Genomic DNA, 8681 nt, shown 5'->3' with positions numbered 1-8681 from the left:
GGGACATGTTTCCTCTCACTGCTGCTGCTCTGGTACATGTTCCCCCTCACTGCTGTTGCTCTGGTACATGTTTCCCCACACTTCTGCTGCTCTGGGACATGTTCCCCCTCACTGCTGCTGTTCTGGGACTTGTTTCCCCTCACTGCTGCTGCTCTGGGACATGTTCCCCCTCACTGTTGCTGCTCTGGGACATGTTTCCCCTCACTGCTGCTGCTCTGGGACATGTTCCCCCTCACTGCTGCTGTTCTGGGACATGTTTCCCCTCACTGCTGCTGCTGTGGGACATGTTCCCCCTCACTGTTGCTGCTCTGGGACATGTTTCCCCTCACTGCTGCTGCTCTGGTACGTGTTTCCCCTCAGTGCTGCTTTGGGACATGTTTCCCCTCACTGCTGCTCTGGTATGTGTTTCCCCTCAGTGCTGCTCTGGTACATGTTTCCCCTCACTGCTGCTGTTCTGGGACATGTTTCCCCTCACTGCTGCTGTTATGAGACATGGTTCCCTGCAGTGCTGCTGCTCTGAGATATGTTTCCCCTCACTGCTGCTTCTGTCGGACACGTTTCCCCTCAATGCTGCAGCTCTGGCACATGGCTCCCCTCACTCCTACTCTGGGACATATTTCCCCTCACTGCTGCTGCTGTGGGACATGTTTCCCCTCACTGCTGCTGTTATGAGACATGTTTCCCCTCACTGCTGCTCTGGGACATGTTTCCCCTCACTGCTGCTCTGGTACATGTTTGCCCTCACTGCTGTTGCTCTGGGACATGTTTCCCCTCACTGCTGCTGCTGTGGGACATGTTCCCCCTCACTGCTGCTGCTGTGGGACATGTTTCCTCTCACTGCTGCTGCTTTGGGACATGTTCCCCCTCACTGCTGTTGCTCTGGGACATGTTTCCCCTCACTGCTGCTGCTGTGGGACATGTTCCCCCTCACTGCTGCTGTTTTGGGACATGTTTCCCCTCACTGCTGCTGCTCTGGGACATGTTCCCCCTCACTGTTGCTGCTCTGGGACATGTTTCCGACATGTTTTCCCTCACTGCGGCTACTCTGAGACAGGTTTCCCCTCACTGGTGCTGCTCTGGGATACGTTTCCCCTCACTGCTGCTCTGGGACATGTTTCCCCTCACTGCTGCTGCTCTGGGACATGTTTCCCCTCACTGCTGCTCTGGTACGTGTTTCCCCTCAGTGCTGCTCTGGTACATGTTTCCCCTCACTGCTGCTGTTCTGGGACATGTTTCCCCGCACTGCTGCTGCTCTGGTACGTGTTTCCCCTCACTGCTGCTCTAGGACATGTTTTCCCTCACTGCGGCTACTCTGAGACAGGTTTCCCCTCACTGGTGCTGCTCTGGGATACGTTTCCCCTCACTGCTGCTCTGGTATTTGTTTGCCCTCACTGCTGCTGCTCTGGGACATGTTTCTCCTCACTGCTGCTGCTCTGGGGTATATTTCCCCTCACTGCTGCTGCTCTGTGACATGTTTCCCCTCACTGCTGCTCTGGTATGTGTTTTTGCCCTCACTGCTGCTGTTATGAGAGATGTTTCCCTGCAGTGTTGCTGCTCTGGGGCATGTTTCCCCTCACTGCTGCTGCTCTGGGACATGTTTCCCATCTCTGCTTCTCTGGGACATGTTTCCCCTCACTGCTGCTGTTCTGGGACATGATTCCCCTCACTGCTGCTCTGGGACATGTTTCCCCTCACTGCTGCTGCTCTGGGACATGTTTCCCCTCACTGCTGCTGCTCTGGGACATGTTTCCCCTCACTGCTGCTGCTCTGGGACATGTTTCCCCTCACTGCTGCTCTTGGACATGTTTCCCCTCACTCCTGCTCTGGTACATGTTTCCCCTTGCTGCTGCTTTGCGTCACTACTTCCCATTGAGCTGTTCCAGGATTGCTGAAATAAGGGAAATAAAGAGAAAAAAGAAAGAGAACTGATGGAGTAAAAGGAGCTCCCAGGTGGACCTTGCTACTCTGCCCATCCTGCTGGAGTTGTGCAGACTGAATGGGCCAAATTACTTCTTTCTGTGCTCTTGGCATTCTGTGACAATTCAGGATGAAAAATAAATATTGGTCTTCCCTGTGATGTTCACTCTTCCGGAAGGAATTCAATTCAGTAATGTATTAATATGTACATTAATTAGCTTGCTAAACTAAAAATCATCTGATTCACTAATTTTCTTCAGGGAAGTAAATCTATTATCGTTACCTGGTCTGGTCTACATATGACTCCAGGCCCACAGCAATAGGTTTGACTGTTTTCTGACCTCTAACATTCAGGTCAAGGGCCAATCAAGGCCCAGCCAGTGATCCTCAAATCCTATGAGTGAATGAAAGCTTCCAATTATCCGTTGCCACTGTGCTTTCTGACTTAGCCAGGTGGATAAGCTAGTCAAGAAGGCACATAGCATGCTTGCCTTCATTGATCGGGGCATACAATGCAAAAGTTAGCAAGTCGTGTTGCAACCATATAGAACTTCAGTTAGGCCGCATTTGGAATATTGTGTACAGTTCTGTCTCCATACCCTCAAAAGGATGTGAAGGTTTTGCATAGAGTACAGAAATGGTTTGCCAGGATGATTTTATTTTATTTTACTGTATTTATTATTGTCCCATGTATCAAGATGCAGTGAAATGTATTGTATCCCCTTTAGTCACAGGAGAGATGCCAGAGGGTTGAAGAACAGTCAATGTTGTTCCTTTGTTTAAGAAGGGCAACAGGGATAGTCTGGGAAATTACAGGCTCCTGAGTCATATGTCCAACCAAATCGTACCTTACATAAGTGGGCGGCATGGTGGCACAGTGGTTAGCACTGCTGCCTCACAGCGCCAGAGACCCAGGTTCAATTCCCGCCGCAGGCGACTGACTGTGTGGAGTTTGCATGTTCTCCCTGTGTCTGCGTGGGTTTCCTCCGGGTGCTCCGGTTTCCTCCCACAGTGCAGGTCAGGCGAATTGGCCATGCTAAATTGCCCGTAGTGATAGGTAAGGGGTAAATATAGGGGTATGGGTGGGTTGCGCTTCGGCAGGTCGGTGTGGACTTGTTGGGCCGAAGGGCCTGTTTCCACACTGTAATGTAATCTAATAAGGACATTGGGTAATAGAACAGAATGCAGAATACATCTGGTTTGGTGCATATTTGCTCTGAGGGGAGATTGGGCCATCGTGATTTTTTTTTCACTGTGACATCACAGGATGAAAGGTGACCTGATAGACGTTTGCAAAATGATGAGAGGCCTGGATTAAATGGGCAGTCAGAGCCTTTTTTCCCAATGTAGAAATGTCAATTAATAGAGGGCGTAGGTTAAAATGGGGAAAGTTTAAAGGAGATGTGAGAGGTAAGTTTCTTTTACACAGAGGATGGTACATGTCTAGAATGCACTGCCGGAGCAAGGGGCAGAAGCAGTTGCAATAGCAACGTTTAAGAAGTATCTTGATAGGCACATGAATGGGCAGGGAATAGAGGGATACTGACTATATAGAGGTGTAAGATTTTTAGTTCAGGAAGGTGTCATGTTTCAGCACAGGCTTGGAGAGCTGAACGGCCTGTTCCTGCACTATACTGTTCTTTGAGATTCTAGATTAGAGTAGTGCTGGAACAGCACAGCAGGTCAGGCAGCATCCGAGGAGCAGGAAAATCGACATTTCGGGCAAAAGCCCTTCATCAGGAAATGTCAATTTTCCTGCTCCTCGGACGCTGCCTGACCTGCTGTGCTTTTCCAGCACCACTCTAATCTTGACTCTGATGTCCAGCATCTGCAGTCCTCACTTTTGCCTGTTCTTTGAGAGTGTTGTGAGTCAAACACTGAAGTTGATTGCTGGCTCCGGCCATTTTACGATGTGGGGGAAAAGTAACGGAGGTGAGCATGCAGATCAGATGTATCTTCAGCATTGTTTCTGGAGGTCACTATAATTATCCTGGACGTCCACAAGTCACAGACACACATCTCAATAGATTTCATGTCAGAGTCCTTGTATTCAAAAGCCATCCCAGATTGTGGAAATTTGGCATTAACGCAGGAACATAGAAACAAAGAAAATGGGAGCAGGAGTAGGCCATTCGGCCCTTCGAGACTGTTCTGCCATTCAATATGGTCATGGCTAATCATCCAACTCAGTCCCCTGTTCCCACTTTCTCCCTGTATCCTTTGATTCCCTTTAGCCCTAAGAACTATGTCTAAGTCCTTCTTGAAAACATTCAATGTTTTGGCCTCAGTTGCTTCCTGTGGCAAACATTCCACAAGCTCCCCACTCACTGGGTGAAGAAACTTCTCCTCACCTCAGTCTGAAAAGGCCTAACCCATATCCTTCGGCCATGACAGCTTGTTCAGGATTCCCTGGCTGATGGAGACATCTTTGCTGCATTTGTGCAGCCTTGCCTGGCTGGAATTTCATAGGTTTCTATAAGATTCCCACCCCCTCCCCCAATCTTCTAAATGCCATTGAATATACCCTTAAGTGATCCAATCTCCCTGTTACAGTAACTTTGTCTCAAATTAATTGCACAGAAGCACCAGGCTAAGTTGCTGCCCTTTTAACACAAATTTAATAGAAAGGGGCTCTCCCTTTTGAATCGAGAGGTATAGAATAAATGTGGCTATATCCAATTTTAGGCTGAATCTTCCTGACCGTTGGAATTTGGTTTGAGGGACTGAATGGCTGAGTTACATGGACTGAATCAGTTCATTCAACACAGAGCAGAAACTGACTCCTCTATGAATGGTATGCTCTAGGATTGGGCTGCTCCACACATTGAAGATTGTATCTATTTTTAATAACCGGCCCTCACAGGTTTTGCAAACCAGAAGCTAACTATGCAGAATAAAAATTAATTTGTAACCTCGAAAGTCAGTAAAACGATAATTATTTCCACACATAAACCCATAATGACTTTGTCTCATTGAATTTTTCAGAAGTCTATGGTCCTGATAGGCTAAATTAACAGTTTAGCTGCTTAAAGAATGGAATTGTATCCCAACCTCAGTATGACTGATGTTGCCTTTTGAGATGCTGAAGGTCAACACTTTCTTAGCCAACTGTGCATGTGCTATTTCAGTAAAATAGCTAAGGACATAAAAACAGATTGTAAGAACTTCTCCAGGTATAGAAAAGGAAAATAATGAACAAGGTTAAATCTGTGGTCCTTCATAGGCCAGATTCAGGAGAAATTGTAATGGGGATTTTAGAAATAGAACATAGAACAGTCCAGCACAGAAACAATCTCTTCAGCCCACCATGTTGTGCTGAACAGGACCCCAATTTAAACTAATCCCTTCTGCCTGCTCTTGGTCCATATCTCTCCAATCCATACATAGTCATGTGCTAATCTAAAAGTTCCTTAAATGGCCTTATCGTATCTGCTTCCACCATTACACCTGACAGCGCATTCCAGACCCCTACCATTCTCTGTGTAAAAACCTGACCCTCACATCTCCTTTGAATTTTCCCTCTCTCACCTTAAATGCACGCCCCTGAGTAATAGAGAAGAAGATTCTGACCATCAACTCTATACATGCATCTCATAATTTTGTATGCTTTGGGAATGCTGGTGTTGGACTGGGGTGTACAAAGTTTAAAATCGTACAAGACCAGATTATAGTCCAACAGGTTTAATTGGAAGCATTAGCTTTCGGAGCGCTGCTCCTTCATCGGGTGATTGTGGAGGACACAATTGTAAGACACAGAATTTATGGGCTATAAATTCTGTGCCTTACAATTGTGTCCTCCACAACCACCTGATGAAGGAGCGGCGCTCCGAAAGCTAGTGCTTTCAATTAAACCTGTTGGACTATAATCTGGTGTTGTGTGATTTTTAACTTCATAATTTTGTAGATTACTCCAGAGAAAACAAACCCAGTTTTTCTAGACTCTCCTTATAGCTAATACCCTCTAAACCACTACTACCCATTGCCTTCTATGAGCCAGGCAATTCTAAATCCAAGTGGCCAAGTCACTGTGGATCCAATGCATATTAATTTTCTGGATGAACCTAGCATGAAAGACCTTGTCGAAAGCCTAACTAAAATCCATGGGGACAACATCTACTGCTCTACTCTCATCGTTTATCACTTTCTCAAAAGATTTAATCAAGCTAGTAAGACATGACCTGCCCTGTACAAAGCTATGTTGACTGTCTGTAATTAGGCCATTCTCTTCCAAATGCGCGTAAATCCTATCCCTCAGAATTGCTTCCCAACTACCGATGTGAGATTCACCTGTCTACAGTTTCCTGGACTATCCCTATTTTCACCTCTTGTAAAGAGGAACAACATTAGCTACTCGCCAGTCCTCTGGGATCTCTCCAGTGGCTAATGAGGATGCAAAGACCATGGTCAAGGCCCCAGTAATCTCCTCTCTTGCCTCTCAATAACCTGGGGTAGGTAGCTGGGGAGATGGCAGAGATATAGAACTGAAATAAATAATGCTTTTTATTCATTCACGGAATGAGAGCAATACTGGCCAGGCCAGTATTTATTGCTCATCTTTAATTACCCAGAGGACAGTTAAGAGTCAACCACATTGCTGTGGATCTAGAGCCACATATAGACCTGACCGGGTAAGGATGGCAATTTCCTTCCCGAAAGGACATTAGTGAACAGGATGACTTTCACCAACAATTGACACTGGATTTGTGGTCGTCATTAGACTCTTAATTCCAGATTTTTATTGAGTTTGAATTCTACCATCTGATGTGACAGAATTCAAATTCAGATCCCCAGAATATCACCTGGGTCTCCAGATTAACAGTCTACCAATAATACCATTAGTCTGTCACATCAACCATTTTCGGCTAAGTCCAAATTGCATTGTGTTTTTTGTTTGGAGGGTGGGGATTGGTGTCGTTCTTGTGGAAAGGCCTAGTAAATTCTTGCATTGTATCTCACCAAACTCATCTCATTGACTGCCTATCACGTTCCGTGGCATCTGCTATGTTAGGGTTACACCCTGTCGTCACACACATCATTCTCAGATACTTTGTTACTTGGGAGACATCTCCTGACATAGCAGCATCCCCAGTGCTCACGCCATCTTTGATAGGCTGTTGTGCGTCCGGGCAAGAATGATCAGCCCAGAGCTGCCCTCCAAAGTTCCTGATATTTGCATTGTGCATGGTAAACAGGGTGAGATCAGTGTCCCATTTAGCAGGCAGTGGTCTGGAGGTCCTGCCGGAAGGGATGGTGCATAGGCAAGACTTTCTCTTCCCCCAGGTACTGTAGAGGAGGCAACAACACCAAACCATGCCAGCCAGGTCTCAGGTTTCCTGTCCAGGTTAAATCAGGTCACACTGCCTAACAATATGTAGCAATGCAAGAAGAAGCTTAATGCCCATCTCCACCAGAAGTAAATCTTTTCTCTGATACCTCACATTCACTGTATCTCTGCAACTCTGTACTCATCTCCATCCAACAATAAAGCTCTACTGCTCTTGCTAATGCATGAAATATCTTCCTTCACTTACTAACACTGAAATGTGACCCCAGTCCCCAAAATTGATCACTCTGCATGCCCTCTGCACTGCTTACTCACAGGCAACACGGTGGCTCAGTGGTTAGCAGTGCTGCCTCACAGGAACATGCGTTTGATTCCAGCCTCGGGCGACTGTCAATGTGGAGCTTGCACATTCTCCCCATTTCTGCGTGGGTTTCCTCCCACAGTCCAATGATGTCGAGGTTAGGTGAATTGGCCATGCTAAATTGCCCATAGTGTTCAGGGATGTATAGGCTGGGTGCATTAGTCAGGGGAAATGTAGACTAATAGGGTAGGGGAATGGGACTGGGTGGGTTATTTTTTGGCATGGACTTGTTGGGCCAAATGGCCTGTTTCCATACTGTAGGGGTCTCCCTGAGTAGGTTTGAATTCTGCCAACTACGGTGATGTTTGTGGGCGGCACGGTGGCACAGTGGTTAGCACTGCTGCCTCACAGGTTATGTTTGTGCAGGTTAGGTGAATTGGCCATGCTAAATTGCCTGCAGTGTTAGATGAAGGGGTAAATGTAGGGGAATGAGTCTGGGTGGGTTGCATTTCAGTGGGTCGGTGTGGACTTGTTGGGCCGAAGGGCCTGTTTCCACACTGTAAATAATCTAAGTAGGAATTCTATGTCTTGGTCACAACACCTTCACACCTAAAACATAGAACATTGAACATAGAACAATACAGCACAGAACAGGCCCTTCGGCCCAAGATGTTGTGCCGAACATTTGTCCTAACTTAAGCACCCATCCATGTACCTATCCAATTGCTGCTTAAAGGTCACCAATGATTCTGACTCTGCCACTCCCACAGGCAACGCATTCCATGCCCCCACCACTCTCTGGGTAAAGAACCTATCCCTGACATCCCCCCTATACCTTCCACCCTTCACCTTAAATTTATGTCCCCTTGCAAACTCTGTTGTACCCGGAGAAAAAGTCTCTGACTGTCTACTCTATCTATTCCCCTGATCATCTGATAAACCTCTATCAAGTCACCCCTCATCCTTCGCCGTTCCAATGAGAAAAGGCCTAGCACACTCAACCTATCCTCGTACGACCTATTCTCCATTCCAGGCAACATCCTGATAAATCTCCTCTGCACCCTCTCCAAAGCCTCCACATCTTTCCTAAAGTGAGGCGACAAGAACTGCACACAGTACTCCAAATGTGCCTAACCAAAGTCCTGTACAGTTGCAACATCACTTCACGACTCTGGAATT

This window comes from Chiloscyllium plagiosum, chromosome 17 (genome assembly GCF_004010195.1).
Source record: "Chiloscyllium plagiosum isolate BGI_BamShark_2017 chromosome 17, ASM401019v2, whole genome shotgun sequence".
Taxonomy (NCBI): Eukaryota; Metazoa; Chordata; class Chondrichthyes; order Orectolobiformes; family Hemiscylliidae; genus Chiloscyllium; species Chiloscyllium plagiosum.
This window is presented reverse-complemented; position numbering follows the sequence as displayed.